This window comes from Heterodontus francisci, chromosome 21, assembly GCF_036365525.1.
Source record: "Heterodontus francisci isolate sHetFra1 chromosome 21, sHetFra1.hap1, whole genome shotgun sequence".
In the NCBI taxonomy this organism is placed as follows: Eukaryota; Metazoa; Chordata; class Chondrichthyes; order Heterodontiformes; family Heterodontidae; genus Heterodontus; species Heterodontus francisci.
Genome location: NC_090391.1, coordinates 20556451 through 20579560, shown reverse-complemented (window position 1 = coordinate 20579560; position 23110 = coordinate 20556451).

Sequence of the window (23110 nt, the reverse complement as noted above, 5' to 3'; positions counted from 1 at the left end):
TCTACACTACCAAGAATCTTCCCATTAGCCCAGTCCTCTGCATTCCTGTAACTCCTTCCAAAGTGAATCATCACACACTTTTCCGCATTAAACTCCATTTGCCATCTCTCAGCCCAGCTCTGCAGCCTATCTATGTCTCTCTGTACCCTGCAACATCCTTTGGCACTATCCACAACTCCAACGACCTTAGTGTCATCTGCAAATTTACTAACCCACCCTTCTACACCCTCTTCCAGGTCATTTATAAAAATGACAAACAGCAGTGGCCCCAAAATAGATCCTTGCGGTACACCACCAGTAACTAAACTCCTGGATGAACATTTGCCATCAACCACCACCCTCTGTCTTCTTTCAGCTAGCAAATTTCTGATCCAAAGCTCTAAATCGACTTCAACCCCATACTTCCGTATTTTCTGCAATAGCCTGCCGTGGGGAATCTTATCAAACGCCTTACTGAAATCCATATACACCACATCCACTGCTTTACCCTCATCCACCTGTTTGGTCACCTTCTCGAAAAACTCAATAAGGTTTGTGAGGCACGACCTACCCGTCACAAAACCGTGCTGACTATCTCTAATGTACTTATTCTTTTCAAGATGATTATAAATCCTGTCTCTTAGAACCTTTTCCAACATCTTACCCACAACCGAAGTAAGGACCACAGGTCTATAATTACCAGGGCTGTCTCTACTCCCCTTCTTGAACAAGGGGACAACATTTGCAATCCTCCAGTCTTCCGGCACTATTCCTGTCGACAATGACGACATAAAGATCAAGGACAAAGGCTCTGCAATCTCCTCCCTAGCTTCCCAGAGAATCCTAAGATAAATCCCATCTGGCCCAGGGGACTTATCTATTTTCACACTTTCCAAAATTGCTAACACCTCCTCCTTGTGAACCTCAATCCCATCCAGCCTCGTAGCCTGAATCTCAGTATTCTCAACAACATTTTCTTTCTCTACTGTAAATACTGACGCAAAATATTCATTTAACACTTCCCCTATCTCCTCTGATTCCAGACACAACTTCCCACTTCTATCCTTGATTGGCCCTAATCTAACTCTAGTCATTCTTTTATTCCTGATATACCTATAGAAAGCCTTAGGGTTTTCCCTGATCCGATCCACCAATGACTTCTCGTGTCCTCTCCTTGCTCTTCTTAGCTCTCCCTTTAGATCCTTCCTGGCTAGCTTGTAGCTCTCAAGCGCCCTAACTGAGCCTTCACGTCTCATCCTAACATAAGCATTCTTCTTCCTCTTGACAAGCGCTTCAACTTATTTAGTAAACCACGGCTCCCTCGCACGACAACTTCCTCCCTGCCTCTCAGGTACATACCTATCAAGGACACGCAGTAGCTGCTCCTTGAACAAGTTCCACATTTCGATTGTTCCCATCCCCTACAGTTTCCTTCCCCATCCTACGCATCTAAATCTTGCCTAATCGCATCATAATTTCCTTTCCCCCAGTTATAATTCTTGCCCTGCGGTACATACCTGTCCCTGCCCATCGCTAAGGTAAACCTAACCGAATTGTGATCACTATCACCAAAGTGCTCACCTACATCTAAATCTAACACCTGGCAGGGTTCATTTCCCAGTACCAAATCCAATGTGGCATCGCCCCTCGTTAGCCTGTCTACATACTGTGTCAGAAAACCCTCCTGCACACACTGGACAAAAACTGACCCATCTAAAGTACTCGAACTATAGTATTTCCAGTCGATATTTGGAAAGTTAAAGTCCCCCATAACAACTACCCTGTTACACTCACCCCTGTCGAGAATCATCTTCGCTATCCTTTCCTCTACATCTCTGGATCTATTCGGAGGTCCATAAAAGACTCCCAACAGGGTAACCTCACCTCTCCTGTTTCTAACCTCAGCCCATACTATCTCAGTAGACGAGTCCTCAAACGTCCTTTCTGTAGCTGTAATACTCTCCTTGATTAACAATGCCACAACCCCCCACCCCCCCCCACCTCTTTTACCATCTTCTCTGTTCTTACTGAAACATCTAAATCCCGGAATCTGCAACATCCATTCCTGCCCCTGCTCTACCCATGTCTCCGAAATGGCCACTACATCGAGATCCCAGGTACCAACCCATGCTGCAAGCTCACCCACCTTATTCCGGATGCTCCTGGCGTTGAAATAGACACACTTTAAACCAGGTTCTTGCTTGCCAGTGCCCTCTTGCGTCCTTGTAACCATATCCCTGACCTCACTACTCTCAACATCCTGTACACTGGCACTGCAATTTAGGTTCCCATTCCCCTGCTGAATTAGTTTAAATCCCCCCGAAGAGCACTAGCAAACCTCCCCCCCAGGATATTGGTACCCCTCTGGTTCAGGTGAAGACCATCCTGTTTGCAGAGGTCCCACCTACCCCAGAAAGAGCCCCAATTATCCAGGAAACCAAAACGCTCCCTCCTGCACCATCCCTGCAGCCACGTGTTCAACTCCTCTCTCTCCCTATTCCTCGCTTCGCTATCACGTGGCACGGGCAACAACCCAGAGATAACAACTCTGTTTGTTCTCGCTCTAAGATTCCACCCTAGCTCCCTAAATTTCTGTCTTAAATCCCCATCTCTCTTCCTACCTATGTCGTTGGTGCCTATGTGGACCACGACTTGGGGCTGCTCCCCCTCCCCATTAAGGCTCCCAAAAACACTATCCGAGACATCACGAACCCTGGCACCTGGGAGGCAACATACCAACCGTGAGTCTCTCTCGTTCCCACAGACCCTCCTATCTGTTCCCCTAACTATGGAGTCCCCAATGACTAATGTTCTGCTCTTCTTCCCCCTTCCCTTCTGAGCAACAGGGACAGACTCTGTCAGATATCTGTACCCCATTGCTTACCCCTGGTAAGTCGTCCCCCGCAACAGCATCCAAATCCAATACCTGTTGTTGAGGGAAACGGCCACAGGGGATCCCTGCACTGCCTGCTGGTTCCCTCTCCTTCCCCTGACGGTAACCCATCTACCTACTTCTTTTACCTGAGGTGTGACTACCTCCCCATAACTCCTCTCAATAACCTCCTCCGCCTCCCGAATGATCCGAAGTTCATCCAGCTCCAGCTCCAGTTCCCTAACGCGGTTCTCGAGGAGCTGGAGTTGGGTGCACTTCCCACAGATGCAGTCAGCAGGGACACTCTTGGAGAACCTTACATCCCACATTCTGCAGGGGGAACATACAACTGCCTTAACCTCCATTACCAATATTCCAAATTCCCAACAAATCAACTGAAAAAACAAAAAAAAACAAAAAGTCGAAACTTGTTAGGTTAGCAATCCAACGGACAGAACTTCCGAAATAAAAAGCTTACCTTATCAACACACCAGAGCCCTTTTTTTTTGATTAGAGGAGGAGGGTGGGTGGGAGACACTACACGAGTCGTGTCTCGGGTACAGCCAAAACACAAATATATACCTTTTTCCTTACCCACCAGTCCCCTGGTCCTCCGAAAACAAAAGGGAATTCACTTTTAAACTTCCGCTGAAATTGACTTCACAGCTGTAAGACTGTGCACGCACCTCCGTTGCTATCCAATCTGCAGTCACCGAAACTAAACAGTGATACCCAGTAACACAGACACACACTTACACCAAGTAACAAAGACATACACTGACACCCAGTAACACAGACACACACGGACGCCAAGTAACAAAGACACACACTTACTCCAAGTAACACACACACACTGACACCCCGCAACACAAACAAGCGCACTGACACCAAGTAACACAGACATAAACTTACACCAAGAAACAAAGATACACACTTACGCCAAGTAACACAGACATACACTGACACCAAGTAGCAAAGACAGACAATTACACCAAGTAACAAAGACATACACTTACACCAAGTATTTTGACATACACTGACACCAAGTAACAAAGACATACACTGATACCCAGTAACGCAGACACACACTTACACCCAGTAAAAAAGAAATACACTGACACCATGTCACAAAGACATACACTGATGCCCAGTAACACAGACATACACTGATGCCCAGTAACACAGACACACACTGACACCAAGTAACATAGACAGACACTGACACCAAGTAACATAGACAGACAATTACACCAAGTAACAAAGACAGACAATTACACCAAGTAACAAAGACATACACTTACACCAAGTATTTTGACATACACTTACACCAAGTATTTTGACATACACTTACACCAAGTATTTTGACATGCACTTACACCAAGTATTTTGACATACACTTACACCAAGTATTTTGACATACACTTACACCAAGTATTTTGAAATACACTGACACCAAGTATTTTGACACAAACTGACACCAAGTAACACAGACACACACTGACACCAAGTAACACAGACACACACTTACACCAAGTAACACAGACACACACTTACACCAAGTAACAGACACACACTTACACCAAGTAACAGACACACACTTACACCAAGTAACACAGACACACACTTACACCAAGTAACACAGACACACACTTACACCAAGTAACACAGACACACACTTACACCAAGTAACACAGACACACACTTACACCAAGTAACACAGACACACACTTACACCAAGTAACACAGACATACACTGACACCAAGTAACACAGACATACACAGACACCAAGTAACACAGGCATACACTGACACCAAGTAACAAAGACAGACAATTACACCAAGTAACAAAGACATACACTTACACCAAGTATTTTGACATACACTGAAACCAAGTAACAAAGACACACACTTACACCAAGTAACACAGGCATATTCTGACCCCCAGTAACACAGACACACACATGCACCAAGTAACACAGACATACACTGACACCAAGTAACACAGACATACACTGACACCAAGTAACACAGACATACACTGACACCAAGTAACACAGACACACACTTACACCAAGTAACACAGACATACACTGACACCAAGTAACACAGACATACACTGACACCAAGTAACACAGACATACACTGACACCAAGTAACAGACATACACTGACACCAAGTAACACAGACATACACTGACACCAAGTAACACAGACATACACTGACACCAAGTAACACAGACATACACTGACACCAAGTAACACAGACATACACTGACACCAAGTAACACAGACATACACTGACACCAAGTAACACAGACATACACTGACACCAAGTAACAAAGACATACACTGACACCAAGTAACAAAGACATACACTGACACCAAGTAACAAAGACATACACTGACACCAAGTAACAAAGACATACACTGACACCAAGTAACAAAGACATACACTGACACCAAGTATTTTGACATACACTGACACCAAGTATTTTGACATACACTGACACCAAGTATTTTGACATACACTGACACCAAGTATTTTGACATACACTGACACCAAGTATTTTGACATACACTGACACCAAGTATTTTGCCATACACTGACACCAAGTATTTTGACAAACACTGACACCAAGTATTTTGACATACACTGACACCAAGTATTTTGACATACACTGATACCCAGTAACACAGGGACACACTGGGGAGGGGGGGGAGGCACTTTGGCGCAGTGGTTAGCACCGCAGCCTCACAGATCCAGTGACCCGGGTTCGATTCTGGACACTGCCTGTGCGGAGTTTGCAAGTTCTCCCTGTGTCTGCGTGGGTTTCCTCTCGGTGCTCCGGTTGACTCCCACATGCCAAAGACTTGCAGGTTGATCGGTTAATTGGCCATCATAAATTGCCCCTAGTATAGGTAGGTGGTAGGGAAATATATCGGGATAGGTGGGGATGTGATCGGAATACGGGATTAGTGCAGGATTAGTATAAATGGGTTGTTGATGGTCGGCACAGACTCGGTGGGCCGAAGGGCCTCTTTCAGTGCTGTATCGCTGAACTAAACTAAATACTGACACCTAGTGTCACAGACACACACTGACACCCAGTAACACAAACAAACACACACTGACACCAAGTAACACAGACATATTCTGACCCCCAGTGACACAGACATGCACTGATACCCAGTAACACAGACACACACATGCACCAAGTAACAAAGACATACACTGACACCAAGTAACAAAGACATACACTGAAACCAAGAAACAAAGACACACACTGACACCAAGTAACACAGACATACACTGACACCAAGTAACAAAGACAGACAATTACACCAAGTAACAAAGACATACACTTACACCAAGTATTTTGACATACACTGACACCCAGTAAAAAAGAAATACACTGACACCAAGTCACAAAGACATACACTGATAACCAGTAACACAGACACACACATGCACCAAGAAACAAAGACATACACTGACACCAAAGAACAAAGACATACACTTACACCAAGAAACAAAGACATACACTTACACCAAGAAACAAAGACAAACACTTACACCAAGTAACGCAGACACACACTGACACCAAGTAACGCAGACACACACTGACACCAAGTAACGCAGACACACACTGACACCAAGTAACGCAGACAGACAATTACACCAAGTAACAAAGACATACACTTACACCAAGTCACAGACATACACTGATACCAAGTCACAAAGACATACACTGATGCCCAGTAACGCAGACACACACTTACACCCAGTAAAAAAGAAATACACTGACACCAAGTCACAGACATACACTGATACCAAGTCACAAAGACATACACTGATGCCCAATAACACAGACACACTGACACCAAGTAACAAAGACATACACTGACACCAGGTAACACAGACACACACTGAAACCAAGTAACAAAGACACACACTTACACCAAGTAACACAGACATATTCTGACCCCCAGTAACACAGACATGCACTGATACCCAGTAACACAGACACACACATGCACCAAGAAACAAAGACATGCACTGACACCAAGTAACAAAGACACACACTTACACCAAGTAACACAGACATACACTGACACCAAGTAACAAAGACAGACAATTACACCAAGTAACAAAGACATACACTTGCACCAAGTATTTTGACATACACTGACACCAAGTAACAAAGACATACACTGATACCCAGTAACACAGGGACACACTGCGGATGGGGGGGAGGCACTTTGGCGCAGTGGTTAGCACCGCAGCCTCACAGCTCCAGTGACCCGGGTTCGATTCTGGACACTGCCTGTGCGGAGTTTGCAAGTTCTCCCTGTGTCTGCTTGGGTTTCCTCCCTGTGCTCCGGTTGACTCCCACATGCCAAAGACTTGCAGGTTGATCGGTTAATTGGCCATCATAAATTGCCCCTAGTATAGGTAGGTGGTAGGGAAATATATCGGGATAGGTGGGGATGTGATCGGAATACGGGATTAGTGCAGGATTAGTATAAATGGGTTGTTGATGGTCGGCACAGACTCGGTGGGCCGAAGGGCCTCTTTCAGTGCTGTATCGCTGAACTAAACTAAATACTGACACCAAGTAACAAAGACATACACTGACACCAAGTAACAAAGACATACACTGACACCAAGTAACAAAGACATACACTGACACCCAGTAATACAGACACACACTGACACCCAGTAACACAAACAAACACACACTGACACCCAGTAACACAGAGAAACACTGACACCCAGTAAAAAAGATACACACTTACACCAAGTAAAAAAGACAGACACTGATACCCAGTAACACAGACACACACTTACACCAAGTAACAAAGACATACACTGATACCCAGTAACACAGACACACACTTACACCAAGTAACACAGACACACACTTACACCAAGTAAAAAAGACAGACACTGATACCCAGTAACACAAACAAACACTTACACCAAGTCACAAAGATATAAACTGACACCCAGTAACAAAGACATACACTGACACTCAGTAAAACAGACACACGTGGACACCAAGTAACACAGACACACACTTACACCAAGTAACACAGACACACACTGACACCCAGTAACACAAACAAACACACTGACACCAAGTAACAAAGACATACAATGACACCAAGTCACAAAGACATGCACTGATACCCAGTAACACAGACACACTTACAACAAGTAAAAAAGACATACACTGATACCCAGTAACACAGACACACACTTACACCAAGTAACACAGACATACACTGACACCAAGTAACAAAGACATGCACTGATACCCAGTAACACAGACACACACTTACACCAAGTAAAAAAGACAGACACTGATACCCAGTAACACAGACACACACTTACACCAAGTAACAAAGACATACACTGATACCCAGTAACACAGACAAACACTGACACCAAGTAACAAAGACATGCACTGATACCCAGTAACACAGACACACACTTACACCAAGTAAAAAAGACAGACACTGACACCCAGTAACAAAGACATACACTGACATTCAGGAAAACAGACACACGTGGACACCAAGTAACAAAGACACACACTTACACCAAGTAACACAGAAACACACTGACACCAATTAACACAAACAAACACACTGATACCAAGTCACAAAGACATACACTGATACCAAGTCACAAAGACATACACTGATACCAAGTCACAAAGACATACACTGATACCAAGTCACAAAGACATACACTGATACCAAGTCACAAAGACATACACTGATACCAAGTCACAAAGACACACACTTACACCAAGTAACAAAGACACACACTGACACCAAGTAACAAAGACATACACTGACACCAAGTAACAAAGACATACACTGACACCAAGTAACAAAGACACACACTTACAACAAGTAACACAGACATACACTGACACCAAGTAACAAAGACAGACAATTACACCAAGTATTTTGACATACACTGACACCAAGTAACAAAGACATACACTGATACCCAGTAACACAGACACTCGCTTACACCATGCAACAAAGACATACACTGACACCAAGTAACACAGACATACACTGACACCAAGTAACAAAGACAGACAATTACACCAAGTATTTTGACATACACTGACACCAAGTAACAAAGACATACACTGATACCCAGTAACACAGACACTCGCTTACACCATGCAACAAAGACATACACTGACACCAAGTCACAAAGACACACACTTTTACCCAGTAACACAGAAATACACTGACACCAAGTAACAAAGACATACACTGATACCCACTAACACAGGCACACACTTACACCAAGTAACAGAGACATACACTGCTACACAGTAACACAGACACACACTTACACCAAGTAACAAAGACATGCACTGATAACCAGTAACACAGGCACACACTGGTGGGGCGGAGGGCACATTGGCGCAGTGGTTAGCACCGCAGCCTCAGAGCTCCAGGGACCCGGGTTCGATTCTGGGTACTGGCTGTGCGGAGTTTGCATGTTCTCCCTGTGTCTGCGAGGGTTTCCTGCCGGCGCTCCGGTTTCCTCCCACATGCCAAAGACTTGCAGGTTGATAGGTTAATTGGCCATCATAAATTGCCCCTAGTATAGGTAGGTGGTTGGGAAATATATAGGGATAGGTGGGGATGTGACAGGAATACGGGATTCGTGTAGGATTAGTATAAATGGGTAGTTGATGGTCGGCACAGACTCGGTGGGCCGAAGGGCCTGTTTAAGTGCTGTATCTCTAGAATAGACTAAATACTGACACCAAGTGTCACAGATACACACTGACACCCAGTCAAACAAACACACACTGACACCAAGTAACACAGACACACACTGACACCCAGTAAAAAAGACACACACTGACACCAAGTTACAAAGACATACACTGATGCCCAGTAACACAAACAAACACTGACACCAAGTAGCAAAGACATACACTGACACCAAGTCACAAAGACATACACTGATACCCAGTAACGCAGACACACACTTACACCCAGTAAAAAAGAAATACACTGACACCAAGTCACAGACATACACTGATACCAAGTCACAAAGACATACACTGATGCCCAGTAACACAGACACACACTGGCACCAAGTAACAAAGACATAAACTTACACCAAGAAACAAAGATACACACTTACGCCAAGTAACACAGACATACACTGACACCAAGTAGCAAAGACAGACAATTACACCAAGTAACAAAGACATACACTGATACCCAGTAACACAGGCACACACTGGGGAGGGGGGGGAGGCACACTGGCGCAGTGGTTAGCACCGCAGCCTCACAGCTCCAGTGACCCGGGTTCGATTCTGGACACTGCCTGTGCGGAGTTTGCAAGTTCTCCCTGTGTCTGCGTGGGTTTCCTCCCTGTGCTCCGGTTGACTCCCACATGCCAAAGACTTGCAGGTTTATCGGTTAATTGGCCATCATAAATTGCCCCTAGTATAGGTAGGTGGTAGGGAAATATATCGGGATAGGTGGGGATGTGATCGGAATACGGGATTAGTGCAGGATTAGTATAAATGGGTTGTTGATGGTCGGCACAGACTCAGTGGGCCGAAGGGCCTCTTTCAGTGCTGTATCGCTGAACTAAACTAAATACTGACACCTAGTGTCACAGACACACACTGACACCCAGTAACACAAACAAACACACACTGACACCCAGTAACACAGAGAAACACTGATACACAGTAACAAAGACATGCACTGACACCCAGTAACACAGACATACACTGACACCCAGTAACACAGACACACACTTACACCAAGTAACACAGACATACACTTACACCAAGTAACACAGACATACACTGACACCAAGTAACAAAGACATGCACTGATACCAAGTAACACAGACACACACTTACACCAAGTAAAAAAGACAGACACTGATACCCAGTAACAGACACACACTTACACCAAGTCACAAAGATATAAACTGACACCCAGTAACAAAGACATACACTGACACTCAGTAAAACAGACACACGTGGACACCAAGTAACAAAGACACACACTTACACCAAGTAACACAGACACACACTGACACCCAGTAACACAAACAAACACACTGACACCAAGTAACAAAGACATACACTGACACCCAGTAATACAGACACACACTGACACCAAGTAACAAAGACACACACTTACACCAAGTATTTTGTCATACACTGATACCCAGTAACAGAGGCACACACTTGCACCAAGTAACACTGACATACAATGACACCCAGTAACAAAGACATGCACTGATACCCAGTAACACAGACACACACTTACACCAAGTAAAAAAGTCAGACACTGATACCCAGTAACACAGACACAAACTTACACCAAGTAACAAAGACATACACTGATACCCAGTAACACAGACACACACTTAGACCAAGTAACACAGACATACACTGACACCAAGTAACAAAGACATGCACTGATACCCAGTAACACAGACACACACTTACACCAAGTAAAAAAGACAGACACTGATACCCAGTAACACAGACACACACTTACACCAAGTAACAAAGACATACACTGATACCCAGTAACACAGACACACACTTACACCAAGTAACACAGACACACACTGACACCAAGTAACAAAGACATGCACTGATACCCAGTAACACAGACACACACTTACACCAAGTAAAAAGGACAGACACTGATACCCAGTAACACAGACACACACTTACACCAAGTAACAAAGATATAAACTGACACCCAGTAACAAAGACATGCACTGACATTCAGGAAAACAGACACACGTGGACACCAAGTAACAAAGACACACACTTACACCAAGTAACACAAACAAACACACTGACACCAAGTCACAAAGACATACACTGATACCAAGTCACAAAGACATACACTGATACCAAGTCACAAAGACATACACTGATACCAAGTCACAAAGACATACACTGATACCAAGTCACAAAGACATACACTGATACCAAGTCACAAAGACATACACTGATACCAAGTCACAAAGACATACACTGATGCCCAGTAACAAAGACATACACTTACACCAAGTAACAAAGACATACACTGACACCAAGTAACAAAGGCATACACTTACACCAAGTAACAAAGACACACACTTACAACAAGTAACACAGACATACACTGACACCAAGTAACAAAGACATACACTGACACCAAGTAACAAAGGCATACACTTACACCAAGTAACAAAGACACACACTTACAACAAGTTACACAGACATACACTGACACCAAGTAACAAAGACAGACAATTACACCAAGTATTTTGACATACACTGACACCAAGTAACAAAGACATAAACTGATACCCAGTAACACAGACACTCGCTTACACCATGCAACAAAGACATACACTGACACCAAGTCACAAAGACACACACTGACACCAAGTAACAGAGACATGCACTGCTACACAGTAACACAGACACACAATTACACCAAGTAACAAAGACATGCACTGATAACCAGTAACACAGGCATACACTGGTGGGGCGGAGGGCACATTGGCGCAGTGGTTAGCACCGCAGCCTCACAGCTCCAGGGACCCGGGTTCGATTCTGGGTACTGGCTGTGCGGAGTTTGCATGTTCTCCCTGTGTCTGCGAGGGTTTCCTGCCGGCGCTCCGGTTTCCTCCCACATGCCAAAGACTTGCAGGTTGATAGGTTAATTGGCCATCATAAATTGCCCCTAGTATAGGTAGGTGGTTGGGAAATATATAGGGATAGGTGGGGATGTGACAGGAATACGGGATTCGTGTAGGATTAGTATAAATGGGTAGTTGATGGTCGGCACAGACTCGGTGGGCCGAAGGGCCTGTTTAAGTGCTGTATCTCTAGAATAGACTAAATACTGACACCAAGTGTCACAGATACACACTGACACCCAGTCAAACAAACACACACTGACACCAAGTAACACAGACACACGCTGACACCCAGTAAAAAAGACACACACTGACACCAAGTTACAAAGACATACACTGATACCAAGTCACAAAGACATACACTGATGCCCAGTAACACAAACAAACACTGACACCAAGTAACAAAGACACACACTTACACCAAGTATCACAGACACACACTTCCACAAAGTAACACAGACATACACTGACACAAAGTAACAAAGACATACACTGATACCCAGTAACACAGACACACACTTACACCAAGTTACACAGACATACAATGACACCAAGTAACAAAGACATGCACTGATCCCCAGTAACACAGACACACACTTACACCAAGTAAAAAAGACAGACACTGATACCCAGTAACACAGACACACACTTACACCAAGTAACAAAGACATACTCTGACACCCAGTAACAAAGACATAAACTTACACCCAGTAACACAGACACACACGGACACCAAGTAACAAAGACACACACTTACACCAAGTAACACAGACACACACTGACACCCAGTAACACAAACAAACACACTGACACCAAGTAACACAGACATACACTGATACCAAGTAACACAGACACACACTTGCACCAAGTAACAAAGACACAGACTTACACAAAGTAACACAGACATACACTGATACCCTGGAACACAGACACACACTTACACCAAGTAACACAGACACACACTTACACCAAGTAACAAAGACATACACTTACACCAAGTAACACAGACGCACACTTACCCCAAGTAACAAAGACATACACTTACACCAAGTAACACAGACATACACTGACACCAAGTAACAAAGACACAGACTTACACCAAGTAACACAGACATACACTGACAACCAGTAACACAGACAGACACTTACAACAAGTAACACAGACATGCACTGACACCAAGTAACAAAGACAAACACTGATACCAGGTAACAAAGACATACAATTACAACTAGTAACAAAGACACACACTTACACCAAGTAACAAAGACATACACTGACACCAAGTACCAAAGACAGACAATTACACCAAGTAACAAAGACATACACTTACATGAAGTATTTTGACATACACTGACACCAAGTAACAAAGACATACACTGATACCCAGTAACACAGACACACACTTACACCAAGTAACAAAGACATACACTTACACCAAGTAACACAGACACACACGGACACCAAGTAACAAAGACACAGACTTACACCAAGTCACACAGACACACACTGACACCCAGTAACACAGACACACACTTACACCAAGTAACACAGACATACATTGACACCAAGTAACAAAGACATACACTGATAATCAGTAACAAAGACACACACTTACACCAAGTAACAAAGACAGACACTGATACCCAGTAACACAGACACACACTTACACCAAGTAACAAAGACATACAGTGACACCAAGTAACACAAACAAACACACACTGACACCCAGTAACACAGAAAAACAGTAATAAACAGTAACAAAGACATACACTGACACCAAGTAACACAGACAAACACTTATACCCTGGAACAAAGACATATACTGACACCAAGTCACAAAGACATACACTGATGCCAAGTCACAAAGACATACACTGATACCCAGTAACACAGACACACACTGACCCCAAGTAACACAGTCACACACTTACACCCAGTAACAAAGACATACACTGACACCAAGTCACAAAGACATACACTGACATCAAGTCACAAAGACATACACTGATACCCAGTAACACAGACACACACTGACACCAAGTAACAAAGACATGCACTGATACCCAGTAACACAGACTCACACTTACACCAAGTAACAAAGACAGACACTGATACCCAGTAACACAGACACACACTTACACCAAGTAACAAAGACATACACTGACACCCAGTAACACAGACACACACGGACACCAAGTAACAAAGACACCTGCTTACACCAAGTAACACAGACACACACTGACACCCAGTAACACAGACACACACTTACACCAAGTAACACAGACATACACTGACACCAAGTAACAAAGACATACACTGATAATCAGTAACAAAGACATACACTGAAACCCAGGAACACAGACACACACTTGCACCGAGTAACACAGACACACACTTACACCAAGTAACAAAGGCATACAACTACACCAAGTATCACAGACATACACTGACACCAAGTAACAAAGACATACACTTACACCAAGTAACAAAGACAGACACTGATACCCAGTAACACAGACACTCACTTACACCAAGTAACAAAGACATACACTGACACCAAGTAACACAAACAAACACAGACACCAAGTAACAAAGACATGCACCGATACCCAGTAACACAGACACACACTTACACCCAGTAACAAAGACATACACTGACACCAAGTCACAAAGACATACACTGACACCAAGTCACAAAGACGTACACTGATACCCAGTTACACAGACAGACACAGACACCAAGTAACAAAGACATGCACCGATACCCAGTAACACAGACACACACTTACACCAAGCAACAAAGACAGACACTGATACCCAGTAACACGGACACACAATTACACCAACTAACAAAGACATACACTGACACCCAATCACAAAGCCATACACTGACACCCAGTAACACAGAAACACACGGACACCAAGTAACAAAGACACAGACTTACACCAAGTAACAGAGACATACACTGACATCCAGTAACACAGACACACACTTACACCAAGTAACACAGACATACACTGACACCAAGTAACAAAGACATACTCTGATACCCTGGAACACAGACACACACTTACACCAAGTAACAAAGACATACACTTACACCAAGTAACACAGACATACACTGACACCAGGAAGCAAAGACATACAATTACACCAAGTAACAAAGACACACACTTACACCAAGTAACAGAGACATACACTGACACCAAGTAGCAAAGACAGACAATTACACCAAGTAACAAAGACATACACTTACAGGAAGTATTTTGACATACACTGACACCAAGTAACAAAGACAGACACTGAACCCAGTAACACAGACACACACTTACACCAAGTAACAAAGACAGACACTGAACCCAGTAACACAGACACACACTTACACCAAGTAACAAAGACATACACTGACACCCAGTAACACAGACACAAACGGACACACAGTAACACAGACACACACTTACACCATGTAACACAGACATACAATGACACCAAGTAACAAAGACATACACTGATAATCAGTAACAAAGACATACACTGATACGCAGTAACACAGGCACATACTGGTGTGGGGTGGGGGGGCGGGGCACATTGGCGCAGTGGTTAGCACCGGAGCCTCACAGCTCCAGTGACCCGGCTTCGATTCTGGGAACTGCCTGTGCGGAGTTTGCTTGTTCTCCCTGAGTCTGCGTGGGTTTACTCCGGGAGTTCAGGTTTCCTCCCACATGCCAAAGACTTGCAGGTTGATAGGTTAATTGGCCATCATAAATTGCCACTAGTATAGGTAGGTGGTAGGGAAATATATAGGGACAGGTGGGGATGTGATAGGAATACGGGATTAGTGTAGGATTGGTATAAATGGGTGGTTGATGGTCGGCACAGACTCGGTGGGCCGAAGTGCCTGTTTAAGTGCTGTATATCTAAACTAAACTAAATACTAACACCTAGTGTCACTGACACCCAGGAACACAAACAAACACTGACACCCAGTAACAAAGACATAAACTGATACCAAGTCACAAAGACATACACTGATACCAAGTAACACAAACAAACACACACTGACACCCAGTAACACAGAGAAACACTGATACACAGTAACAAAGACATCCACTGACACCAAGTAACACAGACACACACAGACGCCCAGGAACACAGACTCACACTGACACCAAGTAACACAGACACACTGAAACCAAGTAACAAAGACATACACTGACACCCAGTAACAAAGACATACACTGACACCCAGTAACAAAGACATACACTGACACCCAGTAGCACAGACACGCACGGACACCAAGTAACAAAGGCACACACTGATACCCAGTAACAGAGACACACACTTACACCAAGTAACAAAGAGAGACACTGATACCCAGTAACACAGACACACACTTACACCAAGTCACAAAGACATACACTGACACCCAGTAACAAAGCCATACACTGCAACCAGTAACACAGAAACACACGGACACCAAGTAACAAAGACACAGACTTACACCAAGTAAGACAGACATACACTGACATCCAGTAACACAGACACACACTTACACCAAGTAACACAGACATACACTGACACCAAGTAACAAAGACATACACTGATACCCTGGAACACAGCCACACACTTACACTAAGTAACACAGACACACACTTACACCAAGTAACAAAGACATACACTTACACCAAGTAACAGAGACATACACTGACACCAAGTAGCAAAGACAGACAATTACACCAAGTAACAAAGACAGACACTTACAGGAAGTATTTTGACATACACTGACACCAAGTAACAAAGACATACACTGATACCCAGTAACACAGACACACACTTACACCAAGTAACCAAGACATACATTGACACCAAGTAACAAAGACAGACACTGAACCCAGTAACACAGACACACACTTACACCAAGTAACAAAGACATACACTGACACCCAGTAACACAGACACACACGGACACCAAGTAACAAAGACACAGACTTACACCAAGTAACACAGACGCACACTGACACCCAGTAACACAGAAACACACTTACACCAAGTAACGCAGACATACACTGACACCAATTACAAAGACATACACTGATAATCAGTAACAAAGACATACACTGATACGCAGTAACACAGGCACATACTGGTGTGGGGGGGGGGGGGGGTGGGGGGCACATTGGCGCAGTGGTTAGCACCGGAGCCTCACTGCTCCAGTGACCCGGGTTCGATTCTGGGTACTGCCTGTGCGGAGTTTGCTAGTTCTCCCTGAGTCTGCGTGGGTTTACTCCGGGTGTTCCGGTATCCTCCCACATGCCAAAGACTTGCAGGTTGATAGGTTAATTGGCCATCATAAATTGCCACTAGAATAGGTCGGTGGTAGGGAAATATATAGGGACAGGTGGGGATGTGATAGGAATACGGGATTAGTGTAGGATTAGTATAAATGGGTGGTTGATGGTCGGCACAGACTCGGTGGGCCGAAGGGCCTGTTTAAGTGCTGTATATCTAAACTAAACTAAATACTAACACCTAGTGTCACTGACACCCAGGAACACAAACAAACACTGACACCCAGTAACAAAGACATAAACTGATACCAAGTCACAAAGACATACACTGATACCAAGTAACACAAACAAACACACACTGACACCCAGTAACACAGAGAAACACTGATACACAGTAACAAAGACATCCACTGACACCAAGTAACACAGACACACACAGAAGCCCAGGAACACGGACTCACACTGACACCAAGTAACACAGACACACTTAAACCAAGTAACAAAGACTTGCACTGACACCCAGTAACAAAGACATACACTGACACCCAGTAGCACAGACATGCACGGACACCAAGTAACAAAGACACAGACTTACACCAAGTAAACACAGACACACACTGACACCCAGTAACACAGACACCCACTTACACCAAGTAACACAGACATACACTGACACCAAGTAACAAAGACAGACACTGATACCCAGTAACACAGACACACACTTACACCAAGTAACAAAGACATACACTGACACCCGGTAACAAAGACATACACTGACACCAAGTAACAAAGACACACACTGACACCAAGTCCCAAAGACACACACTGACAGCCAGTAACAAAGACATACACTGACACCAAGTCACAAGACATACACTGATACACAGACACACAAATACACCAAGTAACACAGACCACCACTGACACCAAGTAACAAAGACATACACTGATACCCAGTATCACAGACACACACTTACACCAAGTAACAAAGACACACACTGACACCCAGTAACAAAGACATACACTGACACCAAGTCACAAAGACATACACTGATACCCAGGAACACAGACACACACTGACACCCAGTAACAAAGACATACCCTGATAGTAAGTCACAAAGACTTACATTGATACCCAGTAACACAGACACACTCTGACACCCAGTAACAAAGACATACACTGATACCAAGTCACAAAGTCATACACTGATACCCAGTAACACAGACACACACTGACACCCAGTATCAAAGACATACACTGATACCAAGTCACAAAGACATACACTGATACCCAGTAACACAGACACACACTGACACCAAGTAACAAAGACATACAATGACACCAAGTAACAATGACGTACACTTACACCAAGTAACAAAGACACACACTTACACCAAGTAACAAAGACAGACAATTACACCAAGTAACAAAGACATACACTTACACCAAATATTTTGACATGCACTGACACGAAGTAACAAAGACATACACTGATACCCAGTAACACAGGCACACACTTACACCAAGTCACAAAGACATACACTTACACCAAGTATTTTGACATACACTGACACCAAGTCACAAAGACACACACTGACACCCAGTAACAAAGACATACACTGACACCAAGTCACAAAGACATACACTGACACCCAGTAACACAGACCGACACGGACACCAAGTAACAAAGACATACACTTACACCAAGTAACACAGACATGCACTGACACCAAGTAACAAATACATACACTGATACCCAGAAAGACAGACACACACTTACACCAAGTAACAAAGACAGACACTGATACCCGGTAACACAGACAGACACTTACACCAAGTAACACAGACACACACGGACACCAAGTAACAAAGACACAGACTTACACCAAGTAACACAGACATACACTGACACCCAGTAACACATACACACAGTTACACCAAGTAACACAGACATACACTGACACCAAGTAACAAAGACATACACTGATACCCTGGAACACAGACACAAACTTACACCAAGTTACACAGGCACACACTTACACCAAGTTACACAGGCACACACTTACACCAAGTAACACAGACATACACTGACACCAGGTAACAAAGACATACAATTACACCAAGTAACACAGAAAACACTGACCCCCAGTAACACAGACACACACGGACACCAAGTAACAAAGACATACACTTACACCAAGTGACACATACACACACCGACACCCAGTAACACAGACACACACTTAATCCAAGTAACAAAGACATACACTGACACCCAGCAACAAAGACATACACTGACACCCAGTAACACAGACACACACGGACACCAAGTAACAAAGACACACACTGACAGCCAGTAACAAAGACATACACTGACACCAAGTCACAAGACATACACTGATACACAGACACACAAATACACCAAGTAACACAGACCACCACTGACACCAAGTAACAAAGACAAACACTGATACCCAGTATCACAGACACACACTTACACCAAGTAACAAAGACATACACTGACACCCAGTAACAAAGACATACACTGACACCAAGTCACAAAGACATACACTGATACCCAGGAACACAGACACACACTGACACCCAGTAACAAAGACATACCCTGATAGTAAGTCACAAAGACTTACATTGATACCCAGTAACACAGACACACTCTGACACCCAGTAACAAAGACATACACTGATACCAAGTCACAAAGTCATACATTGATACCCAGTAACACAGACACACACTGACACCCAGTAACAAAGACATACACTGATACCAAGTCACAAAGTCATACATTGATACCCAGTAACACAGACACACACTGACACCCAGTATCAAAGACATACACTGATACCAAGTCACAAAGACATACACTGATACCCAGTAACACAGACACACACTGACACCAAGTAACAAAGACATACAATGACACCAAGTAACAATGACGTACACTTACAACAAGTAACAAAGACACACACTTACACCAAGTAACAAAGACAGACAATTACACCAAGTAACAAAGACATACACTTACACCAAATATTTTGACATGCACTGACACGAAGTAACAAAGACATACACTGATACCCAGTAACACAGGCACACACTTACACCAAGTCACAAAGACATACACTTACACCAAGTATTTTGACATACACTGACACCAAGTCACAAAGACACACACTGACACCCAGTAACAAAGACATACACTGACACCAAGTCACAAAGACATACACTGACACCCAGTAACACAGACCGACACGGACACCAAGTAACAAAGACATACACTTACACCAAGTAACGCAGACATGCACTGACACCAAATAACAAATACATACACTGATACCCAGAAAGACAGACACACACTTACACCAAGTAACAAAGACAGACACTGATACCCGGTAACACAGACAGACACTTACACCAAGTAACAAAGACATACACTGACACCCAGTAACACAGACACACACGGACACCAAGTAACAAAGACACAGACTTACACCAAGTAACAAAGACATACACTGACACCCAGTAACACATACACACAGTTACACCAAGTAACACAGACATACACTGACACCAAGTAACAAAGACATACACTGATACCCTGGAACACAGACACAAACTTACACCAAGTTACACAGGCACACACTTACACCAAGTTACACAGGCACACACTTACACCAAGTTACACAGGCACACACTTACACCAAGTAACACAGACATACACTGACACCAGGTAACAAAGACATACAATTACACCAAGTAACACAGAAAACACTGACCCCCAGTAACACAGACACACACGGACACCAAGTGACACATACACACACCGACACCCAGTAACACAGACACACACTTAATCCAAGTAACAAAGACATACACTGACACCCAGCAACAAAGACATACACTGACACCCAGCAACAAAGACATACACTGACACCCAGTAACACAGACACACACGGACACCAAGTAACAAAGACACAGACTTACACCAAGCAACACAGACACACACTGACACCCAGTAACACAGTCACACACTTACACCAAGTAACAAAGACATACACTGATACCAAGTAACACAAACCAACACACACTGACACCCAGTAACACAGAGAAACACTGATACACAGTAACAAAGACATCCACTGACACCAAGTAACACAGACACACACAGAAGCCCAGGAACACAGACTCACACTGACACCAAGTAACACAGACACACTTAAACCAAGTAACAAAGACATACACTGACACCCAGTAACAAAGACATACACTGACACCCAGTAGCACAGACACGCACGGACACCAAGTAACAAAGACACAGACTTACACCAAGTAACACAGACACGCACTGACACCCAGTAACACAGACACGCACTTACACCAAGTAACACAGACATACACTGACACCAAGTAACAAAGACAGACACTGATACCCAGTAACACAGACACACACTTACACCAAGTAACAAAGACATACACTGCCACCCGGTAACAAAGACATACACTGACACCAAGTAACAAAGACACACACTGACACCAAGTCCCAAAGACACACACTGACACCAAGTCACAAGACATACACTGATACACAGACACACACTTACACCAAGTAACACAGACCACCACTGACACCAAGTAACAAAGACATACACTGATACCCAGTATCACAGACACACACTTACACCAAGTAACAAAGACACACACTGACACCCAGTAACAAAGACATACACTGACACCAAGTCACAAAGACATACACTGATACCCAGGAACACAGACACACACTGACACCCAGTAACAAAGACATACCCTGATAGTAAGTCACAAAGACTTACATTGATACCGAGTAACACAGACACACTCTGACACCCAGTAACAAAGACATACACTGATACCAAGTCACAAAGTCATACACTGATACCCAGTAACACAGACACACACTGACACCCAGTATCAAAGACATACACTGATACCAAGTCACAAAGACATACACTGATACCCAGTAACACAGACACACACTGACACCAAGTAACAAAGACATACAATGACACCAAGTAACAATGACGTACACTTACACCAAGTAACAAAGACACACACTTACACCAAGTAACAAAGACAGACAATTACACCAAGTAACAAAGACATACACTGACACCAAATATTTTGACATGCACTGACACGAAGTAACAAAGACATACACTGATACCCAGTAACACAGACACACACTTACACCAAGT